Source organism: Amborella trichopoda, chromosome 3 (assembly GCF_054954075.1).
Source record: "Amborella trichopoda isolate Santa Cruz 75 chromosome 3, AtrichopodaSantaCruz75HAP2 v2.0, whole genome shotgun sequence".
NCBI classification, from domain to species: domain Eukaryota; kingdom Viridiplantae; phylum Streptophyta; class Magnoliopsida; order Amborellales; family Amborellaceae; genus Amborella; species Amborella trichopoda.
This window is the reverse complement of record NC_142338.1, coordinates 7,149,635-7,174,298: the sequence shown is the minus strand read 5'-3', so window position 1 is coordinate 7,174,298 and position 24,664 is coordinate 7,149,635. Positions and strand designations below refer to the sequence as shown.

The following is a 24,664-nucleotide window of genomic DNA, read 5'->3' as shown; positions in this document are numbered from 1 at the left end:
CCATACCCAAATTCAGACCTCTTGAACCCTATCTCTCCAACCCCACCTCTCTCTCGATCGAAAGAGTGAACTTCAACTCTCTCTCTCTCGAAACCCCTGTCTGCCCCCTTTAAACAAGTATTTTCTCACTGTGTGTTTGTGTTTAATGTGTAAATGTATATGTTGAATGCATCTCATAATGTGAAATTATTTTTTTTTGACAATAAACAAAAGTGGTATAATCTCAAGAGAATTTATTAATGACCTAAAATCTCTCTCTCTGGAGTTTTTTTATTGAAATGTATTCACTGATATTATTTACTTATATAAAAAGGTCACAATTGTTATCGACCATTAGATATGTGAAATTGGACGATTGAGGATATGTCATTTATTGGACACAAAGTCCAAAATAATTTTTTTTTAATGTACAATCTATTGGATTTCACATCCAATGACTAAAGCCTAAAAATAATTGTGCCCTCGTTGTACTAATAATAAATGGTCTCATAATATACAATCTGTTTTTCTATTGTTATACAAATATATAGTTGGAAGAACTTGATATGTATAAATTGTAGTTCAAATAAAATATATTATTTTTTCATGAGCAAACTATTTCTTGAATTAAATACTTCTACACAACATACTTTTCAAAATTGTATTATTTAATTAATCAGATATTTAAATTTTAAATAGAAAATTGAATTCGGTATTATTCATGACTTATGGATACTTTGCTGAATCTCCCTTGTTTTAGATATCAATTTTTTCAAAAGAAGTTAACCTTTTATAAAAGAATTTATCACTGTTTTTAAAAAATATTGAGATATTTATATATTCTTCAATTTCTCATTTTCCTATATTATTGGTCCAAGATATCAAAAGAGTGCTTTTTTGGTATTTTCTGGCCATTAATCTTTAATTATTTTCTCATCTCTACTTCTATTATCACTAAACTTGCATTCCATATATTTTGCCTTAGTTCGTTTGATTTTAAAACATTTAGATTCTAGAGCATCCTTCCAAATTTCTAACTTTGTGTTGACGTCATTTTGGGTTTCATCGATCAAAACTATGCAACACGGTACCTTGTCATGTAGGTGCCTAGTTAAATCATCAATAACTAAGACAGAAAGGTATGAACTCAATGCTGACCCATGATGTACACTTATTGTCACTAAAAACTTATTCACTTCTCCACTACTTGTTCGTACACTAGTTAGCGCTCCATCCTGCATGTCTCTCACCACGTCGATGCCGTTTTTGGAGATTCATTTTTTGCTCAACACCCACCAAATCAAATCTCAATATACTCTATCATAAGTTTTTTCCATATCACTAAAGACCATTTGAAGGTTTTTTTCCTTCACTCTAAACTTCTCAATTAGTTGCCTAAGGCAAAAAATAACCTCTTAACATATTTCTTGAGAGACATGTCTATAAAAGAAGTGGCCATAGAGTGTGGCTTTTATTTTTTTTTGGGGAAGCCCCATAAAATTGTGGTCCTAAAAGTACCCCTTGCATGGCTTTTACTTGAGGGAGTAAATGGACAGTTTGCCCTCGGGAGCACAAAATAATTTAGGACGCCATTAACACATAAATTGTATGTGACCCTACTTCTAAGCTATTTGATATGAATGGATGGCTAGGATTGTTCATATCACAATGTCATGATACAATACCATTTGATATTTAGTTTTTTCTATAAAATATTTGTGAGTGAAATTTGGGGCATCCCTTCATTGGAGGCCACCTAAAAAAAATTTTAAAAAAAATTCTAAAGAAAATGATTGACCAAAACGTACTTGTGAGTTTTAGAGGTATTCAGATAATTTTTTTATCACCAGAAACGTTCTTATATTATTTTTTAATGTGCTCCCCTATTAGATATATGCATGTCCTAAATTTTATTAGAAAATAAATTATAGAGTAAAAACTAAAAATAAAATACTGTACCTTATCGAATCAAGATATGAAAATAACTAATTCTACTCAATTAGGAGGGCTGATAGGCATACCTTATACACAAGTGAGGTCACGCATGAACTTTTCCTAATTTATTAACGGGTGAATCCATATGGATCCTTAGCTTGTTTTACAGTATTTTAGAAGAAGGGTGCGGTAGCTTGTTTTAGAGTATTTTTGAAGAAGGGTGCGGTTTGTATTGAGCCGACGAGCACTTTCAAATAGTGTTGAAAATTAGGGCAATGATTTCATGTAACATTTGTACAAAAATACAAAAAATTATTTTTATGGTCATTTGTTTGATCCAAATTTTGAAGGGAAATGATCTAATACAACTATTGTATAGTAGTATAATGCAACCAAACCTCTAGAAAGCTATATTTTTGGTATTTGTATAACCTCAAATTTTGCACGCTCATTCTCTTCATCCTCATAATCAATCCTACAAAAAAAAAAAAAAAATTCAATTTGCACCCTAGATATGGTCAAAATTAGTACCATCCAACAATGAATCTCGACCATCCATTTGGTGAATTTCAAGATCTAAGCCTTCACAAAGTCAAAGTCATTTTTTTATTTTTTAGCATTATTAATCAAGTGATGATAATGCTATATAAAAATTTTGGGAATAAAAAAATCCTTATGAGGCCTATATCTAACCATCTCAATAAAAGGACACTTTATATTAATTGGGCTAGAATGAAAACTTTCTTTTTCAAATTTTTTTTTTTAGTGATTGTTCTTTAGAATGAAAGAGTGTACATTTAAAATTTTGTGTCAAACAAATGTCTTTAACATGGTTTTTGAAGATGATTCCATTATACTGCTATACAACCATTGTATGAAATCATTTCCCAATTTTGAAATATACACTCTTTTCATTCTAATGAACAATTACAAAAAAAGAAAAAATTGAAAATACAACCTAGACAGTATTGTTTTAGCCCAATTAACATAGGCTGTTCATTTTGGTGAGAAGCTTAGATCTAGGCCTTAGAAGGATTTTTTCATTTCCAATTTTTTTGGATGGTTTTATTATCATTAGATGAATAATGTTAAAAAAGAAAAAAATGATTTTGAGTTTATAAAGTCTAAGATCTTGAAATTCACAAAATGAATGGTATAGATTTGTTTTTAGAGGGGACTCATTTTGACCATATCTAGAGTTCAAATTGAACGTTTTTTTTTTTTGGGGGGATTGATTATTGAGATGAAGAGAGTGTATGTGCAAAATTTGAGGTCATACAAATACCACAAATATGGTTTTCTAGAAGTATGGTTGCATTATACTATGATACAACCGTTGCATTGGATCATTGCTCCAAAAAATATGGTTTCAACACTAGAAATCTTTGTGATAACCTTAATTACATCTTTAATTATAAAATTTAAAGCTTCAAAAATAGTGTAGATCAAGGGAATCTATAAAAACTTGAAAGTTTTGAAAATTGACGATCCAAAAATACATTACAAGATGTACTATTTCCAAAACTTAAAATCCAGTTTTTTCCCATGTCCATGCATTTTTTATGTCGAGATGATCAATTTGAGAATATTTTGACATAAAAAAAAACATTTTCTAGTGAATTTTTTTTTATTTTTTACCAATGTTCAAAATTTTGTTGATAAATTAGAAGGAAATTACATCAGGAGATATAAAGAGAGAAACAAGCGCAACGCCCCCTTTTGCCAAAGCATCAGCAACCTCATTAACCTCTCTATAAACATGGGAGAAAGTAGCAATCAAGGTTGTTGTAACATCCATAATCTGCAACTATAAAGATCGAAGTTCCCACGGAATAGACTGCTCCTTTTTACACCATCTAATAACGTTTAAAGAATCGCCTTCAATTAAATAGGTTGTCCCCAAGTTATGGTCTATAAAAATGAGCAAACATCTAAGAACAACACTCATCTCAGCAAAATTTGCAGTAGCAACACCAATCGGTCACGCATAGAGCACAATATTCCCATAGCAATCATGGATTACACCCCCAATACCCGCCGGACCTGGGTTACCCAGAGAGCTACCATCAAAATTAATCTTAAGGTAACCTAAGGGTGGAGCTAACCACAAAGCCTTTGGTTGATGCCTCTTAACCCCAAGAGAAAATAGATTGAAAAGATTGACCATCACATCTACTTTTGTGATGCCCCATCCCTCCCTGGTCACATAAATACAGGACCATATCGACTGCTTAACTAAAAGGATCACTTTTTGTTGGGGCAAAGTCACACCTTCAAAGGTTATTCTATCCTCTTCTTCCACACTTCCCACATCACCATACCTATGGCTATCTTCCAAATTGTTCTCCCAGTTTTGGGCAGAAAAGGAAGCACAAACTGAGTAACTATCCTTGAAACCCTCTGCGGCATAACCAAAGAAATCCCAACCAATCTGAAGAGCCAATGCCAAATCCCTAAAGTAAAAAGACAATGCATCAAGTGATGTGCAACCGATTCACCATCTTGTTTACAGAGTAAACAAATATTAGGCAAAAATTTTTCCCTCTTCATAAGATTGTCTATGGTTAAGATCTTATGTTGTGCCGCCAACCAAATAAAGATTTGTACTTTATGGAGGATAAGCCACTTCGAAATTTGAACAATCTCAAAGAAAGACCATCTATAACAGTCGTGGAAAAATAAATTATAACAAGATTTAACTGAAAAAAATCCATCACTCTTAATCTCCCAAATCAACTCATCAACCGCATCATGTGAAATATATACTTTGTCCAGCAATTCCAGCTGAGTACACCATTGAGTAAAAACAACTTCACTTAGTCGCTTGTATCTAAACTTTATATTCCAGGAGAAACCATTCCCTCTTCTCTGCACAACATCTCCAATGAGCACATTTGGTTCAGAAATCATACGCAAAAGTTCAGGGAATGCGACTTTAAGTGGAAATTCACCAATCTACTTATGATGCCAAAACATGACTTGGCTACCACTTCCAACATTCCATTTGAAATAGCCAGAGATCATAGACCTGTAGTTATAGATGGCTTTCCAAGTAAAAGAAGTCACATTCCCTCTACCTCCACCAATCCACAGACTATGAATGTCCAAGCTATACTTAGCAATGAGAACATTATATCAGAGCTGGTCCTTAGAAATAATTCTCCACCACCACCATTTGCATAAAAGAGCCTCATTAAACTTTCTAACATTTCGAATGCCCATGCCTCCTTCGTGTTTGGGAGTACAAACCTTGTCTCATTTAACCAAGTGGAATTTCATATGGTCATTATTCGAGCCCCAAAAGAAATCTCTCATCATTTTCTCGAGCTTTCTTCCTACCGAAGCCGGCATTTAGATCAATAACATTTGATACACAGGGAGATTAGCTAAGCAGGACCACAATAGAGTGACCCTCCCCCCAAGAGATCGATACTTGTGCTTCCATAAGTCAAGTTTAATTTGCACCCTTTCAATAACCTTATCCCATACAGCAATAAGAAACTTGGTATCAGAAATAGGCAAGCCCAAATAGAAAATGGGGATACTTGCTATTTTACAGCGCACAACTCTTGCCAGATTCACCGTTACATCGGCCTCACAATTAATGGTTACCAAAGAAGATTTATAGTGGGCTATAATTTGATTTTTTAGAGCCTCAGCTCCATATAACCTTTTTCCTTATAAAAAATAACCACTAACTCAGAAAAAAAAAAAGAATAAAAAAGTGAACGTTCATCACTAGAAGCGAAAAAGAAAAAGAATAAAAAAGTCAAGGAGCGAAGGTTGATCACTAGAAGCGACGAGCAGCGAAGACTGCCAGGCGATGCCAACAATAAAAACAAATTAGATCTGAACCGTCCTTTTTTTTGGGTAGATATCTGGACCATCTTTTTCTAGCAAAAATTATATCTGGACCGTGTTTTTCTTTGGTTAGATATCTAGATCAAGAAGAACAAAAGGCACCCATTGACATTAGGGTCGTGGCAGTAGTAGCACCCCTTTATAAGGGAAAAGAAGAAAAGGCACCTATGGACATCAGGGTTGTGGTGGTTGTGGTGTAGCATCCCCAAGCCTAGGGGTGGTAACAGGTCCGGTAGGACTTGGATTCAGATCCGAATGTATTCGGGTCTAAGTTTTGGACCCAGATCCAGTCCGTCGGGTCCAAAAGTTGGATACATACCTATGCCCATCGGGTCTCGGGTTTATCCCATCAAGTCCCGTGTCTGGTCTGGTCCATTACCACCATCACTATGACTTCTTTTTTTTTTGTGCTATTATATACTCAAATTATTGGCAACAAGGTCACAACCCGTCATTAGATTTCAAGCCGTCTTATTTGTCGTTTAATAGCTAAAGATGATTATGAATTCTTATTGTATACAATCAATAATACACCCAAACAAATAGGGCTTGAAGAATATTTTATTTCTACCAATTTACGGGTATGGGGTTAGGTCCAACCAGACCCAGACCCGTATAGTGTTTGGGTCAAAGTTTTACATCCGGACCCGACCTGTAGGGTCCAAATGTTGGACTCATACTCGAACCCGGTTGGGTATACTCATTGAGTCCCGAGTCGGGTATGGGTCTATTGCCACCCCTAGTCGTGGTGAACGAAAGCCACATGATGACATTGTAAAAAAAAAAAAAAAAAGGCACATGGTGAACAAAAGGCATCGGGACCTCAGGGTCGTCGTGGTAGCTCCCCACATCAGGGTCGTAGTGTCAAAAAACATAAAAACATCAGGGCACCCATCGACATTAGGGTTGTGGTGTAAAAAAATAAAAACATCAGGGTAGTTGAAAAGAACAAAAGGGCACCCATTGACATCAAGGTTGTGGTGTCAAAAAATAGAAACGTCAGGCTAGAGGATCGAAAGGGCACCCATGGACGTCACGGTTGTGGTGTTAAAAAATAAAAACATTAGGGTACTCAACTATGAGCAATTTATGGCTCATAGAGCCGAGGCTCTAAACAATCAAATTAAACTTATGTTAAACATTTCACTAGAAGAGGTTATTTTGATGCCCAAATATCTTCAAATTGATCATCTTGACATCAAGATGCATGAACATGAGAAAAAAAAATAGATTTCAAATTTTGGAAATAGTGTAATTTATAACGTATTTTTGGACCATCAATTTTCAAGTTTTTATATATCTGTCGATCTACAATATTTTTGAAACTTTAGACTTCATAAATAAATATACAAATATATTTTATGGCTATCACAAAGATTTGTAATATTAACACCATATTTTTCAACACTATTTGAAGGTAGGCTCTAATTTGAGAGCCTAGGCTTTACACAAACCGCACCCTTTATAATATAATGAACAGTTTTATTTTGCCAAAGCCTAGATATCTGTGTGATCGCTCCCGCAAGTTAACCCTCCCTTGGTCTCATACTCTCGCTCACTCATGGCTAATGAGTCATCCCGATTCATTATAGGCTCGGCCCTTGCTTTTGGAATGGGCTTATTTGGCCTGCAATTCCAAGCACTGGGGAAACACCCCTTCACTCATCACTCTCACCTCTATGCCCTATGCCAAGTAGCCATTGTGATGGCTTTCTTCGCTTCTGCCGCTTTCATTCGAGGGGACCTTTTGACCCTCAAGGAGGGGGCCGGATTGTCCATTGTCTTGGCCTTCACTTGCCTCATGTGGGTCGGTATGTCGGGCCCTGTTCGATGCGTTAGTTGGATTGCTTTTTCATTGCTAATGGTATGGAAATCGCGTGGCTTTTACCGGCCACTGTTGGAGACGGGCAAGAAAGGCTGGAAGATGCTCACGATATTCATTACTGCAAATTGGCCACAAAACCCCTTGAGTGAACCAGGCTCTCTCCCTTAGGGTGAAAATACGTTTGGGTAGGGTTGATAGGGATGGCCATGTGCTGGGATGTCAAGCCAAGTCCGGGACTAGGCTAGGGCCATGTCAAAGCTCGGCTGGCAAGACTGTAGAACGAAAAAAATTAAAAATAAAAAAAATAATTAAAAAAAGCTCTTTATAGTATGATGGTCTATATAGGCATTATGATCCTTAGGGACCATCACTACTCTTAGGCCTTTTTAACTTTCACCTTTTCTTTTCAATTGCCATTGCCACGTCATGGGTTTTAAACATTACACGTTTAATGGTAATACTATACCTCTATGAGGTGGAGTTTAATAAAGTAATATAATAATAAGTTTTAAAGATTTTATCGTACTTAAAATTCATGATAATAAACAAAATAATTATTTCATTTTATAAAAAAGAACAAATTATTTTTCAAGATAATGAAGTCAGTTACCTATAATATTTGAGAGGGAACTTTCGATAAATTTCGGCTAGAAAGAGAAGGAGTTCACTGCGTTTGTAAGAGGGAGAGCGAGAAAGGAAGTTCTGTAGGGCGAGAGTCCTTACCTTCTTTCTATTTAAATTTTATGCGTAAGGGACTTTATTTTCTTGAAAAATAATCTTTTTAGTAAAATTATGATATTTTATCTATTATTAGAAATTTTAAATGCTGTAAATTCTTAGAAATAAATTTATTTTTCCTATCTATTGTTCAGAATTTTTTTTACTATAAATTATTAGAAATAAATGTGATATTTCCGCTTTTAGTAAAATTGTGAGATTTCCTCCTACTGTTTTGAATATTTAGACATTATAAAATTCATATGCAAATGACAGCCGCATTATTTGAAAAACTGATATTTCTGCACTTGATTGTAGTATTGCCTATAAAATGATTATTTACGAATTGGCAACTCCATAAATTGTGATAATTCCGTATTTAATTTTGGATTCTTATAAAAGTTCGTCTATTAATACTAGACGGTTATCATGTTAGATTTCAAGAATGTCCTTCAGAACTGTTACCTTCAGAAATTATTGCACAAAATGTTTAAATGGCTACTTAGAGATATTTCAATGGAAGTGATTGTTATTAAATTGCTTCAAGTGAATTTATGCTAATGTTCTCAATGATACTTTGGATATATGATAGTGTTGCTTTTTGATGTTTAAAGAGTTTCAGAGATAATTTGAGTATAAGTGGACCTGTAAAGATCGTTAGGACCTATTCAGTTATGCCGGTAGGGACTATTTGGACTCATCCGGGACGCCGGTGAGTTATAATCGGACCTGCAATGATTGTTAGGACCTATCCGGTTACGCCGGTAAGGACTATTTGGACTCATCCGAGACGCCGGTGAGGTATGTTTGGACCTGCAGGGATTGATTAGACCTATCCGGTAGGGGCTATTTGGACTTATCCGGTGAGGTATGTTTGGACCTGCAGGGATTGTTTGGACCCATCATGAAGCTGGTGGGGTATATAGGTGACCTACTTGGGACGCTAGTAGGGTCTTTTGTGAAATCCTTTGAATTATGCATCTCTGTTAAAATGTTTATATGCATTTCCATCATTTGAATTATGTTTAACTGTGGATTTATGAAAGTGCAATTGTTATCTATAAATCCTTTTGCTCGAAATTTTTCCTCAGGTTGTTTTTTTTTTACATACATTCTTCAGAAAATGTTTATATCTTCCAACGTCGATTATTTTTAGGACCATGATGATCACTTACTGAGTAGCCAAACTCACCAAACTATGGTAAATATTTTTCAGGGTAATTGTAGTATCATAGTTAAATGCACATTAGGTTCAGCTTGTGAAGAAGATATAGTCATGTCATAACTAAATTCTCCTTTGTATCTTTTGTTTAACTTCACCACTGTAAGTTTTTGTTCTATCAACAAATATATACCTAGCCTTCATGTTAATACCAGTTGTGAGCAAACTTTGTACAAATTTTAATTAATAGAAAAATTTGTTTTGTTACAATATATATTAATAGGAATTTGAATTTTTCCTAGTATAAGAATAGTCTGTCCCACCTCGGGAATGTTAGAAATCTTGGGGCGTGACACAGACGCCTTGTCTTTTTTTTTCCTTTTTCATTTTGAGCCCTCCGATTTTACAATTGATGGTAAAAAATAATTATAAGCTTCTAACAAATATAGGAGGTTGAAGTTTGTACAAGGTACCACCTTATACTGTATGAGTAAGGGGCACCTCCAAATTTTGCCAAATGACGTAGTTTCAATATCCTACACTTTATAATGGCTCGAAAATTTATGTTTAACGCTAAGTTTGATATTTCAAATTCCATTTATGTTATAGATCAAGCATATTTATTAATGTATGAAAATCCTAAAAATCGACGGTCTACATAACTTATTAAAAGATGCACTATTTTTAAGGCTTAATTTTTTTTTTCTTTATATCTGTAGATCTTGACGTCAAGATGATTAATTGAGAGGTTTTCCAACTTCAAAGTGCTCACTCTTTTCTATTGGAATTTCGAGGCGCATCTTACCTCTACATTATAGAGATGCACCTTATATAAAGAAAAGAAATTATAATTCCAAAGCATTGTGATGGCAATGTGCCCCGCTTTCTGATATTTTGTATATTTAATGAAATGAAATTGAAATTTCTACCCATTCAACTGCATGAATATTAGTAGCGCAGAATGGCAAGAGTAGAGTTGTGGGTTAATGAGATGGACTTGGGTGATGGAGATGGAGAGGAGGACAGCTTTGAGGCACCGGTGGTATCAGTTCGGTATGATCTGTTAGGTGGATTGCTCTCTGATGCTCTTTTGCCTATTGTGGGTTCATTCTCCCCACCATCGAATGATATATTTGTATTGAGTGACTGGGCCAAAAGGGGTTGGGGATTAACATATGCTCCAAAGGTCAAAGTGCTGGGGGAAAATAAGATTGCGTTTCTCTTGTGTGCTAAGGAGGATGTTACGAGGGCTTTAGCTCATTGTTTTGTCAGAATCCGGGGAAATCTTTTACCTTTAGATCTTTGGAAACCCTTTTCTCATCTATCTTACTTACGAAAGGAGAGTCTTTGGATTAAATTGTCAGGAATTCGACTCCATGCTTGGTCGATAGATACTTTTCGAAAGCTGGCTAATTATTGTGGTGAGTTTTGTGATATTGATGAGGATTCCCTTCAGGGGTTTGATTTGAGTTTTGTGCGGGTTGGTATTTGGAAGTGGAAAGGAGGCTCCATTCCCAATTGGTAGGCCAAGAATCTTTCTCTATTAAGATTTCAATAGAGGTGAAGGAGGTTTGTCCTTAACTGGAGGTTGTTGGGGTCCATTTTAGTGACAATAGGGGATATCAAGAGGTTTCTCGCCGTCCAATTGCTACCGTGAATCATGATCAAGTCTTTCCGACAAGCCTTACCAGAAATTTTTCGAGAAGGAGGAAGCGCCGCAATTTATGGGAAGAAGCAGGGGTTTCGAAATTTGAAAATTATGAAACGCTGGATCCCGGTGGGTCGTTTCACAGATTGTTTGGCGATTGTGGAGTCAACCGTTGTTGATAAACATGAGGGTGCATGCGGTAATGTAGTTCGGATGGCCTCACCTATCAACTTTTCTGAGGGAGAAAAGATTAGCGGCATATCTCGGCCACGTATCGAGGCACCATCCCTGGGAAAAGTTTTGGTAGACGTGGAGGCTTCCCCGCGTTTCTCGCTGGCGGCTTCGATTTGGGGAATGGCGTTCCTTTCTTTGCCATATCTCCTCCTGGTGAAAGAAGTTAAGTCGATCACTGGTGATTGTAAAACTAAAAATTTTAGCTGATTTTTTTGGTTTGCTGCTATTATTGTGGCAGGTCAAAGACAGTGTTCTTCATTAGCCCTCAATCTGGTGCTGCTCTCGGTGGCCAATATGTATCCCCTCTTCCATCGTCGTGCTGCTAGGAAGCCTCGCTCTTCACCTAGGCCTGCTTTTGACCCTCTTGAGGTTGATCCTTTGGCTATGGTGGTGCTCGACGAAGGGGATGTGCTATTGGAGTTAGAGGATGGGGAGTTTGTTCATGAGCTGATGGAACAAGAGTTTTAAGCTGATTTTGATGATGGGCCTGAGGAGCCTGTGGTTCAAAATCCTGATCTTGCTTTAGTGGAAGTGGCAGGTTCCAGCCCCCCTTAATGTCATTCAACAAGAGGATAGGCCTCTGCTATTGCATATGTCTGTTGCATTCCATGCTGATGATACCCGTTCGATTGGTGGTCCAGAGGCAGAGTCTGTTCCTGAGATGAAATCCCAAAGTAACACAGAGGAGAAGGTGATTTCTTTCATCGTCTCTGATTGTGGAATAGATTTTGATATTCCAATTGGAGGGATTTTTAATAATATTCTCGCGAAGAAGAAGGTTCGAAAGCAAGATGCTGGGAACAAGAAGTTGGTGAATGTGAGTAATAACCCTATTGTAGGAGGTAAAACCAAAGAAAAAGGAAAATCTCCGGTGAAGAGTACGAGGTCCTCGATGAGGTTGAGGGCTCGGGGGATCATGCGTGCTAATTCCAATCGTAAGAAAGACATATTGTTTTTATTTTCTCACTTTAAGCCTGCCATACTTATTATGTAGAAAACTAAACTTCCTAGCCCCACCATTGTTGGTGTCGGGGAAGTTTGAGGACCTGGGTAAGTTGACTTTTTGGGGATTGACTCAATGGGTGCTTCTGGGGGTTTGTGGATTCTGTGGGATCTTACTGTTTTGCAGTTTTTTTGCTCTCTTAAAAAAGAAAACTTTTTTATGGTTGGTTTTGCGGGACCTGATTCTGACTTTCGATGGTGTTTAATGAATGTTTATGATCCTTAAGTTTTGGCTCAAAAAGATAATTTTATTAATGAGATATTAGATTTTATTAATAATTTTAATCACCCCGATTTTCTTTGGGGGGATTTTAATTTTATCAGATGGCCTGATAATAGTAGTTATGACCCATTACGACAACTATGCGTCTGTTTAATAGATTTATTGAGTCCCATGTCTTGTTAGATTTGCCGATTTCAGACACAATTTTTACTTGGTCAAATGGTAGCATTTTAAATTTATCCATGTTTAAGCTTGACAGATTTTTTGTGTCTGGGGAGTGATCACATTTTTTTCCCCTTGCTTCGGTCAAGGCTTTACCCAGACTCTCCTCTGATCATACTGTCATTTTGCTATGTTCTAAAGTTCTTCCTGTAAGACCTAAACCGTTTAGGTTTGAAACTGGTTGGCTTGCAAAGAAGGAGGTAACCGACCTTATTTAAAGTGCTTGGGAAAATTCTATTTCCATTGGATCTTTGGATTTTCAACTCCATAAAAAGCTTTTAAGTGTGAAGCATAAGCTTATTGCTTAGAAAAACAATAGGAGATTTAATGTGGAAAAAAAATTGATGAAGTGCTTAATTGCTTAACAGGTGGATTCAATTGTTCAAAATACAGGAGTTTTGTCTAAGGAGTTGGTTTTGGAGAGGAACTCTAAAATAAATGAGTTACATGAATTTCGAAGGATATAAGATGTCTATTGGAAGCAAAGATCCAGGGTCAAATGACTAAAAGAATGTGATTTAAATACAAATTTTTTCATGCCATTGCAAATGCTCGGAGACGTCAGAATGATGTCTCTGGACGTTTGATTTATGGAATTAATCATGATGATGCAGATGGAATGTCTAATGCGATCATTAGTCATTTCAAATAAGCTTTCACCACTGAGGTAAAGGTTACAACTTGGTTAACCAGAGTGGGCTTTAGATATCTTCTGGCGAAATTGATAGCATTTCTTGATAAAGATGTTTCTATGGAAGAGTTGAAAAAAATTGTTTTTGGGCTTATTGGTGATAAGGCACCGGACCCTGACGGTTTTCCTCTTTCCTTTTCCACAAATTCTGGAATTTTGTTTGTGGTAAGTTGCTAGAAATGGTCTGTGGTTTTCTGTGCAGTGGTGAGCTCTTTAGAAGAGTTAATTCCACTTTTATAGCTCCTATTCCAAAAAAGTCTGTAATTGCGAACCTTAGTGATATTAGGCCCATTAGCCTCCTCTCGAGCCTCTATAAAATTATCAATAAGGTATTGGCAGAAAGACTTAAAGTGGTCTTACTGGAGATTATCACTGGGCCCCAGTCTGCATTCATCAAGGATAGAATGATTACTGACAGTGTTTTCATTTCACAGGAGTGCATTCATTCGAGAACTCTGAGTGGTAGTTCTGGGATTGTGATCAAATTGGATATAGAAAAAGCTTACGACATGATTGAATGGAGTATTTTTCTAGAAATTATGAAGATTATGAGCTTTGGTGAAAAGTAGAGAAGTTGGATTTATGGGTGCGTATTATTATCTGCATATTTTTCTGTATTATTCAAAGGATGCCCTTCAGGTTTTTTTGGAGCCTCACGTGGGTTTTGTTAAGGTGATCCTTTGTCCCCTTTTCTGTTCACTATTTATGCACAGTGCTTCAGTCATTTTGTTCGAAATGTTGAAGCAAAAAGGCATTTTGTGGGCTTTCTTACGCCTAATAATGGTCTTTGTATTTCGCATTTACAATATGCAGATGTTACATTGCTTTTCTGTGAGGCTAAATGTAATCAGGTTATAAATATTGCTACGTTCTTGAAATGTTGTGAAGTAGCTTTGGGGCTTAAGGTTAATTTTGAGAAATCTGCAATGAATGGTATTAACTGTAATGCTTCTTTGGTCCTTTAACTTGTTGAGTTGCTTGGCTATAAAGTGGAAGCTTTTCCAATTGGGGATGTCAATTTCAGATGGACGTTTACCTATGGCTGTTTCGGACAAAGTTATTCAAAGGATACAAGTTAAGCTTGATTTATAAAAGTATAAATACCTCTCGTTGGGAGGTAAGATTGCCTTGGTTAAAGCTTGTTTGTCAAACTTACCAATCTATCATACGTGTTTATTGCAGATTCCTCCTCAGGTTGCTAAGAAAATTGAGTCGCTGATGAAAAACTTCCTCTGGGGTTAGTTTGAAAACTCCAAAAAGTACCATCTTCTATGAGGGGATAGGGTGTGCACTCATAGGAAGGAAGGAGGATTGGGTATTATGAAAATTAGACTTGTTAGCCAAGCCTTGCTTTGTAAATGGTGGTGGAGAAGCTTAAACTTCAAAGATCAGTTGTGGTGTCAAATTATTTATGCCAAGTATGGAGATGATAGATTTAAAATGTGGTTTGGAATGAAAAATGATACAGGGGCGATGTCTTATTGCTGGAGATCCATTAACTCGTGTAAATCTTTAATACATAGGGATATTAGATGGAATTTGGGAAATGACCGTAATATCTCCTTTTGGCATCATAAGTGGCTAGGTTCTTCTCCTTTGAAATATGTCTTCCCATTAGTTTTTCAGCGTATGGATGATCCCAATACCGTCATCCTTGATATTTTTGAAATCAAGGGCAATTAGGTTATTTGGAATATAGTTCTCCACTATAATAGAACTTAAGCTAGATTTTTCAAGACGACGTTGGTCTAATAGTTCTTCTTCAGGAGGTGTATATTTCGTAGAATACATCTGATGAAGTTGTTTGGGAGATTGACTCAAATGGTTTATATTCCCTGAAGTCAATGTATAGTTTACTTTTTCATGACCGTTGGAGGTGGTCGATGCTTGAAATTGTTGTTATCTGGAAGTGGCCTTTGCCGCTTAAAATTCCAGCTTTTTTGTAGCGAACAGTGCAAAATAAGGTTCTCACTGTTGATAATCTTATCAAGAGAGGTAAGATCTTGCCTAATATTTGCTTATTGGATAAGAATGATGCTGAAACATGCTCATATGTTTTTGCATTGTTCTTTTACGTTTAAAATTTGTCAGTGGTTTTTTTACCAGCTTGGGATCGCTTTGGTCATGCCTACGGCCGTCAAGGGGATTATTTCAAACTTAGCGGTATCTTTGCTTCCACAAACTGGAGTGACGATTTGGCAAATTGCGAGAGGGCCGATTCTTTGGGAAGTTTGGAAGGAAAGGAATATAAGAGAATTTGAGGGGATCGGTATGCCTATGGAAAGAATTTTGGAGAAAATTTTATATTCTATTTGCCTTTCATGCTCAATTACAAAAGTTGGGAAAGATTTTCTTGAAGTGGATGGTAGGAGAAACTTATCGAATCTTTTCCATTTGAGATCAGTTAAGTGCAGGCCTCAGGGGAGATGGGTACCCCCTTCGGTAGGGGCTTTTAAACTTAATTTTGATAATAGCTCATTAGGAAACCCGGGTCCTGCTGGTATGGAGGAGTGGTAAGGGATTGGAATGGATTTGTTGTCTTTTCTTATGCAGACCCCCTGGGAGAGAAAATTGTAAATTGGGCAAAACTAGTGGCTCTCTTCAATGGCTTAAAACTTTTCGTGGCAAGAAATTTAGGGTCTTACTGTGTTGTAGAATGTGATTCGTTGAATGTCATAAAGTGGTGTAATAGCGAGCAAAACTCACATTCGGAATTTCGGTCCATCTTTAAATTTGGGGTTTGTCTAGGCCTTTCCTTTTTTCCTTTGTACATGTCTTCCGTGAGGCCAATGTATTAGTAGATTTCCTGGCCAAAGGAGGTACTGCTTTAACTAAGACTTTGGTCTCGGACTCTGTAATTTCATTTTAATCGTTGATTAATAAAGCTCTGAACTTCTATCAGAAAAAGAAAAAAAGATTTGTATAGTCGACTCTAGTCGAACTTAAAAATAGTTTGAAAAGGCTTAGAGGATGATGTTGTGCATGGCAAACAACAGCAAGGAAAAAAAACAAAAATAAAAATAATAAGGAACAAAACAAAAATAATAAGGAAAAAGAAAAATTAATAAGAAAAAAAAAAACATAAGGTGATTTTTCTCATGGATTATAATAACAAGGAAACAAACAAAAAACAAAAATAATAAGGAAAAAATAATAGTAAGGAAAAAAAAATGGAGGATGATGTTGCATATGGAAAATAATAACAAGGAAAAAAACAAAAACAAAAATAATAAGGAAAAAATAATAATATGGAAAATATAAAAACAAAGGGGTATTTTTCTCATGAAAAACAATAACAAGGAAAAAAACAAAAAACAAAAATAATAAGAAAAAAATAATAGTAAGGAAAAAAACAAAAAATGGAGGATGATGTTGCATATGGAAAATAATAATGAAAAAACATACAAAAACAAAAATAATAATAATGCTGCACATGGAAAATAGTAATGAAAAAAAAAACAAAAACAATAAAGAAAAAATAATAATATGAAAAATTAAAAGACAAAAATAATTAAGAAAATAGCACGGTTGCATAAAATCATTGCCCTAAAGAAAAAAAACATGGTTGTATGAAATCATTGCCAACGGTTGCATGAAATCATTGCCCTAAAGAAAAATAACATGGTTGCATAAAATCATTGCCAACGGTTGCATGAAATCATTGGCCTAAAGAAAAATAACACAGTTGCATGAAATCATTGCTCTAAAGAGAAAAAAAAAAAAAAAACACACCGTTGCATGAAATCATTGCCCTAAAGAAAAAACAAAAACAAAAGAAAAAAAAAAAAATAACACGGTTGCATGAAATCATTGCTCTAAAGAGAAAAAAAAAAAAAAAAACAAAAAAAACAAAGAAAACATGAAATCATTGCCTTAAAAATAAAAAATAAAAAATAAAAACAAGATTGCATGAAATCATTGCCCCAAAAAAAAAAAACAAAATAATAATGATAATACGGTTGCATGAAATCCTTGCCCTAAAGAAAAAAAACAAACAAACAAAAGTCCGACTTGCCCTAAATCATTGCTTTAAAGAGAAAAAAAAAAAAAAAAAAACAAACACCGTTGCATGAAATCATTGCCCTAAAGAAAAAAACAGAAACAAAAGAAAAAAAAAGAAAATAACACGGTTGCATGAAATCATTGCTCTAAAAAGAAAAAAAAAAAAAAACAAAAAAAACATGAAATCATTGCCCTAAAGAAAAGAAAAAAAAACACGGTTGTATGAAATCATCGCCTTCTTTATCATTGCCCCAAAGAAAAAAAGAAATATAATAATAATAATAATAATAACTCGGTCGCATGAAATCCTTGCCCTAAAGACAAAAAAAACAAAAAACAAAAGTCCGACCTGCCGGATTCGAACCAGCGACCTAAGGATCAAATCTGCAGCACTACAGTCCTCCGCTCTACCAACTGAGCTAAGGTCGGCTCGGGATTCGTTAGTACGGAATAAAAATTAAGACTATATCTATCGGAACCCCCGCACAATTTCTTTTTCCTCCCTTCTCTGTATTTTTGTTTTGACTTTTTTCAATCTCCACTTCTCTAGTATTCGAACTGCCACGCCTTACCCAGTGAGCCGTTCTGTGACCTGAAATGGTTGTTCTCAATTTAGGGTTTCCGTACACTCACCCTTTGTTCTTCCTCTCGACCCCTCTTTCTCGCTCCACACGTCAACAGAAAAATTCATGGAGATTGATTTCTTCCGGAGGAGACATATCAGGGCTGCGAACTAAATTTTCAAGGAACGGTGAAGAGGAGGAGACAACGCAGAGTTTGAATGTAGAGAGAGAAAAAGCACTAGAGGCTCTGCAACAGCTCGATAACCAGATTCAGAGCTCATTACAAAGAGAAACCAGAAGAAAAAGGAGCACAGCATATATAGGTGATTACACTACTTTTTCTTCACCAATCAACAGCATTAGAATGTTCGTTTGATGTTTGGCAACACGATGATATGATTGATAGAACAAAACACTTCCGATGATGCTAACAAACAAGCTAAAAACATGGAGATGGATTGGCGGAGTCTGAAAGTAACAGTAGTCAAGAAATTTTTTTTTTTTTCTTTTTTGGCCCAATGCTTTGTTCAATTTTGCTTAAAATTCAAACTGAATCAGCCATTGCTTCCCAACTTTGGCCAGATTTCTTAAGAAATAGACACGGTTATGAAGAGAAATTGGAAAAGCAAAATGGTGGTTTGTCATCAATTTCTGTGGATTTCTGCTAAAAATCTGAAAGATTTGCCGGATAGTTTTTGTCAAAGTTTGTTGTTTAGATACATCTGCTTAGAAATGAAACATCATTTGATCACTATATCTTCTTAACGAGTCATATGGAGAATTCAGATTCTTAATGGAGATGATGATAGAATCTTCAGATTTTTTTTCAGTCATTGATTATTTTCACATTTTCATAGGGAGATTTCTGAGCCTCCATGTACATGTTGATTTGTACTCTGAATTTTGGTTTTTTTTTTTTGGAAGTTAAGCTTGGTTTAAATGCCCAAAAGTATTTGAAGCTTGAAATCTCCACTTCCCTTGTACAAAATGGAAACAACACTATTTGAAGCTTGAAATCTCCACTATTGTTTACTATAAAAAATAAAAAATATTAGCTTGTCTATATGAATTTTCTCTACTCTTTTTCATGCGTTTCCTATGCATCTTTTTATATTCATAGGCATCATTACCTTGCTCTACTGTGGATGTTGTACGTTGTATATGCTTATCCTAATATCATTTTGTTTTGGTACTTTCTGATTTCTGGAGTTTTATTCGCTTATTGTTGAAGAGGAGGTAACCCATATTCATGTAATGATTCCCATGTCAAGAATGAGGATTTCCACAAAACATGCACACCATAGGAAAAATTCATGGGTACCTGATTTGTTCCGAAAATGACGAAATATCCTATCTACAAAATATCTTGGTTATTGCTATAGGAAATCGATATTAAACTTAACTGTCGTAGTTACCTAAGAAGGCAGTTGATCTATTGGTAGCTGGATCACTTGTGAGTGTTGCCAGTGATTTGTTAATGGGGAATGGGTTTTATTCTTGACAAATCTCTGAAGATGCCTTGTGATGGACACAGTAGTTAAGTGAGTTCATGATGTTATTAGAGGACGTCATGTTCCAAAGATGTTATAAGAAGACATCTCTTCGAGGATGTCCTAAGTAAAGTTAGTTGATTTAGGACTCATAGTGAGAGGGGATTAAATTGCGATTTTTATTGAATGTTATGGGGGAGGGTAGTAATTGACAATTCTATTTCATTAGGATGGATTAGTTTCCCTTAAAGGTGAGAAGTTTTTGTGAAAAGCCTGTTTTGATAGGCTATCTAGAAGTCCTAAATAAAAGGGGCATTCTGGGAAACAGAGTATATGGGATAGAGAGAGGAGTCTTTCCTAAACTTGTGGAGCAAAGAAGTAAGGAGTTACATAATTTTTCTTCAAGGGAGTTAGGAAACTTTGGATTTTTTTTTTTGGGTTGTTATTATCATTTTATTGGCTTGTATAAAGAATTAGATGTCCCAGGTAAGAGGTTTTCGGACCTGTTTGAATGGTTTGTTTTTTTTGTTTTTTGGTGTGAAGAAAAGAAGAGAAGAAGTTTTTTGCTTGATTTTGGGTCATTTTTTCTACTTTTTGTTGCTGAATTCTGCTGGCTTGAGGATTGAAAAGAAGGTGGATTTAGCTTCTCACCCTCATTTCGCATCAATGGGCTCTTGCCTCTTGGAATAAAACTCCAATTGCCCATGCCATGAGGCTTCAAATTTATCTAGCCTTGATTCATTCATTGGCTTCAAGATTGACCAGCACTCTAGACACTAATGGTCATGTTTGACCACCGATGAACCTCGGTGCTGCGTCAAACGTGATCTAATCTTTTTGGAATTTCGATCCTAATCTTATCATGCCACTGCCAATCAACCACACAAGTATCAAGTGGATCTGAATCCAATATGGTGAGATTCTAGATTGACCAGTGATCAGGTTTAGTGGCCATGATTGACCATCAGTGTGCCCGTTGCGACACCTCATGTGGCTTCCTGTGAGCTACATCCAAAGGGATGTTACATTGATTCTCAAGCTTTGTACCATGGGGCTGATCACATATCACTAATCTTTAGTCTTATCACTTGCAGCCTTGCAGGCATGTGTTGACCTTGGTCAATTTCTGTTTGAGTTTGTTTGGATTTAATGTGTTCCAAAATACACCAAATCCATGCAAAGACAAGTAGGTTTAATATCTTTAGTGTGTGGGAGAACAATTTTTTCTTTTTAAGCAGTTCGGTTAGTGGTGGTATTGAAACCCTTGTCATTACATTGCTGTTTCTCTGCCCTAACTAAACTGAAAGTTGTTGGAATTTGTCCCTTTTTCCTTCTCTGAGTTAATTTTGTTTGTTTGAATGATCTTGCACCATAGAACCATTGGGGGAAAATATTCCTTTCACCATTTTGTTCCACTGCTTCTCCAACAGAAGAAAGCATAAATAAATAATCATTTAATATAAATTCTCAAAAAAAAAAGATTTAATATGACATACAATCAATAAATGAGAATATTCATGTCAATGCTTGATCGATATTTCATTGTTTGAATGATCTTGCACCATAGAACTGTTGGGCCAACAGAAGAAAACACAAATAAATAATGATTTAATATGACATACAATCAATAAATGAGAGTACTCTGGTCAAATGCTTGATCGATATATTCATTGTTTGAATGATATTGCACCATAGAACGGTTGGGGGAAAATATTCCTTTCACAATTTTGTTCCACTACTCTTCCAACAAAAGAAAGCATAAATAAAAAATGATTTAATATGACACACAATTAATGAATGGGAGTATAGACCCAACCTGTGGCTCTTGTAAAATGCTTGATCGGTATATTCACATATGGCTCAAACTAAGAAGAAGACTCAAGATTTAGATTTTTCCCTTATGGGAACTATGTTTCCTTACTTTTATAATTTTGGTGAAATCCAGCTTTTTCTCATATAGAAGAAATAAGATAAGGGTTTCGATAGAATATAGATTGACAGAAGATAGCACAGAGACTGAGGATAAAATTTCCTACTATATCCTGAATCCCACATTGGCACTGATGAGTCAAACGCTAATATACAATTTCAACACCAATAAGTTACAAAAATGCCTTTCAGATCTATTTACTCAATACATTTATGAATATGCTCGTTTGTACATATACCATATACTTTGTTCATTATACCATGCAGTCTATAATAGTACTGCTAGAATGCAAGGGTATCACAATGAAAATAAGGTAATTAATTGAAGAACTAAAGCATTATCGGCTGGCTGTTTGAATGGTTGGTCTCTAAGGCTAAAATGCTTAGAATTATTCTGTGCCCTTTATTATCAAATTATGATTGTGATAACTCCCATGTGCACTTTTTTATACTGATCAGTAAAAGATGACTCTGGAAGAAGTCTTCAAGTTCATTTCTTTGGTAATTTTATGTGACTTTATCTGAGAAAGATTCTTCCATGATCTTCTAGCCGTGCAACCTCTTCTGTTGGCATACAGCGGTTTAAATTAACCTCGCACAGGCAGTACAACTTGTGGTTGTCAGTCTCTTAAACTTTTGGAGATGCCCATGTTGAACTGAAGCAACTATAATTATCTATAGAAATTAACCTACTTTATATCTGAGAATATTCTTCTAACCAAGCAACCTCTTGAAATCCTATTACGGATTTTTGCTACCTTGTACAACATGTGGTTGTTTCTCTCGACTTTTTGGAAATGTCCATAATTCAAGTCAATAAAAGTATTGTTGAAAAGTTATTTAATCAAAATATACATGAAAAGTTATGACTCTTAATTTGGCCTTTATTGGGATCACATCATCTCGTTTTTTAGTTGATTCTCTTTGGCATAACTTGAGATTTCAGATTCTGACCGTAAGAGGATTTTGAGAGAAGCTGGTTTCGGAACTGAAGACGTGCCACAGTTTTCAAGCTCATTTCTTGCATATTCTGTTGTTGTTCTCCTTGTCCTAACTATTGTCAACAATGTACTCTTCAATATTTTCATAAGCTCACCACTGGAAGGCAAAGGAACTCAAAGTGTTCCCACAAAAGACCGTTTTCTTGCAGAGTAATGCTAAAGTTACAGTAGCTGGTTATGAATATTCACTAAGGAGGTATTTCCTTAAATTTGAGATTTGTTTATAGATGTGTTTGGATGTGCCATTTGTTCTCTCATCTTGATAGAATTGTAGTAATAAGTTTTTAATGGTCATTGGTATCCTTGTTCTTGTGTATTGGGGAGGATCGTCATCTTTTCTTCTGACTGATTGCGTGAGAGGTCCTGCAATGGAAGAGCACCTGCATTCTAGGACCGTAACATGTTACAACTCTCTCTCTCTCTCTCTCTCTCTCACCTACATTCTAGAACCTACATTCGAGGTCCGTAAAATGTTTTTAAGAGAAAATCGATAACATGATAATAAAGACTAAATATTTGATTTCATCTAAAGGGAGTTGTAAATCATTGTCAAAATCAGAAATATAAATGATAAAACAATTTGGGGAAAAAATGTCACAAAAATAATTAACAAAGCAAAAAATTGATCTTAGAGTTTGTGGTTTTGGTCCCAAAAGTTTTCTTAGGGCTTTTGTAGATCAATGTAATAGGAACATTTTGGGACAAATTTTAATGAATTTGGTAAAACAATTAGTGAGAAATTTAACATATCCAATATCAAGTTTGAAAAGTCCCAAAATATTGACTGGTCTTAAATAAATAATAATATGGATCCAAAAATATCATTCTGAAACAAATTTCAAATAATTTGTTGTAGAATTGAGGGAGAAATGAAAAGACAGGCAGATCGAGTCCTAAAAAATAGTAGGAAAAAAAGAGTCAATCTTGAGATGCCATAGATTTCGGGCTTCCATTGGAAACTTTTCTTTATGTTTTAGTGTAGATGAACAAGATTCAGAACAAATTGGAAAAGATATGAGAGATTTTGATGGAGAAGAAAGAGAAACCAATATTTTTCCAGATTTGTTGTATAAAACAAAACAAAAAATAGCTTGACTCAACCGATCCTTGGGAGACTTGGGCATAGTCCCCTTGTCTTTGGTTACATTTGAGAATGCTTCCAAAGTGTCATGCATAAGTTGGTACTCATGTCTCTGTGCTATGTAATTTATGGACCCTTGTTTTCATGATATTTTTTTTGCACGTCAACACTGATGCAACATCTCATAAAGGCTTTTTTTTTTTTTTTCTTTTTTTCTTTTTTTCTTTTTTTTATTTATGTAGATAGTGTACAAACGTGTCCTCTCTGAACTCTTTCAAGTTAGCATTTTCAACCAAATTTACGAAGATTGGACTAGACAGCAGTTCGGCAGCTGAATTGGTGATCGGACCCTTGCCCAGTCAGATACAAGCAACAAATCAGTATTTGTTGAGAGTTACTCAAAACCGATGGTTGATTGGTTTGACCGATTTGATCGTCCGTTTTATTTGATAAGCCCGTTCTATCTTTTCCCCATCTCTCTCTATTTTTTGGCTTGCTTTTTGACCTTTTATTATCCATTCTTTTTTAATTGTACATAAGATTTTCATGGGTGTGGTCCGTTTTATTTGATAAGCCAGTTCTATCTTTTCCCCATCTCTCTCTATTTTTTGGCTTGCTTTTTGACCTTTTATTATCCAATCTTTTTTAATTGTACATAATATTTTCATGGGTGTGGTTTGCCTGATGCTCTAAACCGCTACAGTAAGGCGAGCTTTGAATAGTATTGAAAGATGTTGTTTCAATACTAGAAATCTTTGTGATGGTATGAAACTTTATTTTCATCTCTAATTATAAAGTTTAGAGCTTAAAAAATAGTGTAGATCAAGCATATTTATGAACACTTAAATCTTAAAAATTAACAGTCCAAAAATACATTACAAGATGCATTATTTCCAAGACTTAAAATCCTTTTCTTTTGTTTTTTCATGTTCATACATCTGGAGGTTGAGATGATCAATTTGAGGATTTTTGGGCATTGAAACACCATCTGCTAATGAATTTATGAGGTGCACCTTACTTTGATTGTTTAGGATCTCGCCCTTATATAAATTTTTTCCTATTTTTATTTCTAAATACTTTATCAAAAAAATCTCACGAA

At 35.4% G+C, this 24,664-nt stretch overlaps 2 non-coding genes across 3 annotated transcripts; one reads left to right on the top strand and one right to left on the bottom strand.

Moving 5' to 3' along the window:
- Nucleotides 1-17,844: 17,844 nt before the first annotated feature.
- On the bottom strand, nt 17,845-17,930 carry TRNAY-GUA (transfer RNA tyrosine (anticodon GUA)). The gene is given in 2 exon segments: nt 17,845-17,880; nt 17,894-17,930. It is a non-coding gene; the product is annotated as a tRNA-Tyr (tRNA).
- A 405-nt stretch (nt 17,931-18,335) lies between these two features.
- On the top strand, nt 18,336-24,159 carry LOC18428980 (uncharacterized). Of its 2 annotated transcripts, XR_016052919.1 has the most exons (3): nt 18,336-18,387; nt 22,430-22,680; nt 23,808-24,159. It is a non-coding gene; the product is annotated as an uncharacterized LOC18428980 (transcript). The 2 variants fall into 2 exon arrangements; XR_016052918.1 differs by lacking the exon at nt 23,808-24,159 and having other exon boundaries at nt 22,430-22,800.
- The last annotated feature ends 505 nt before the right edge of the window (nt 24,160-24,664 follow it).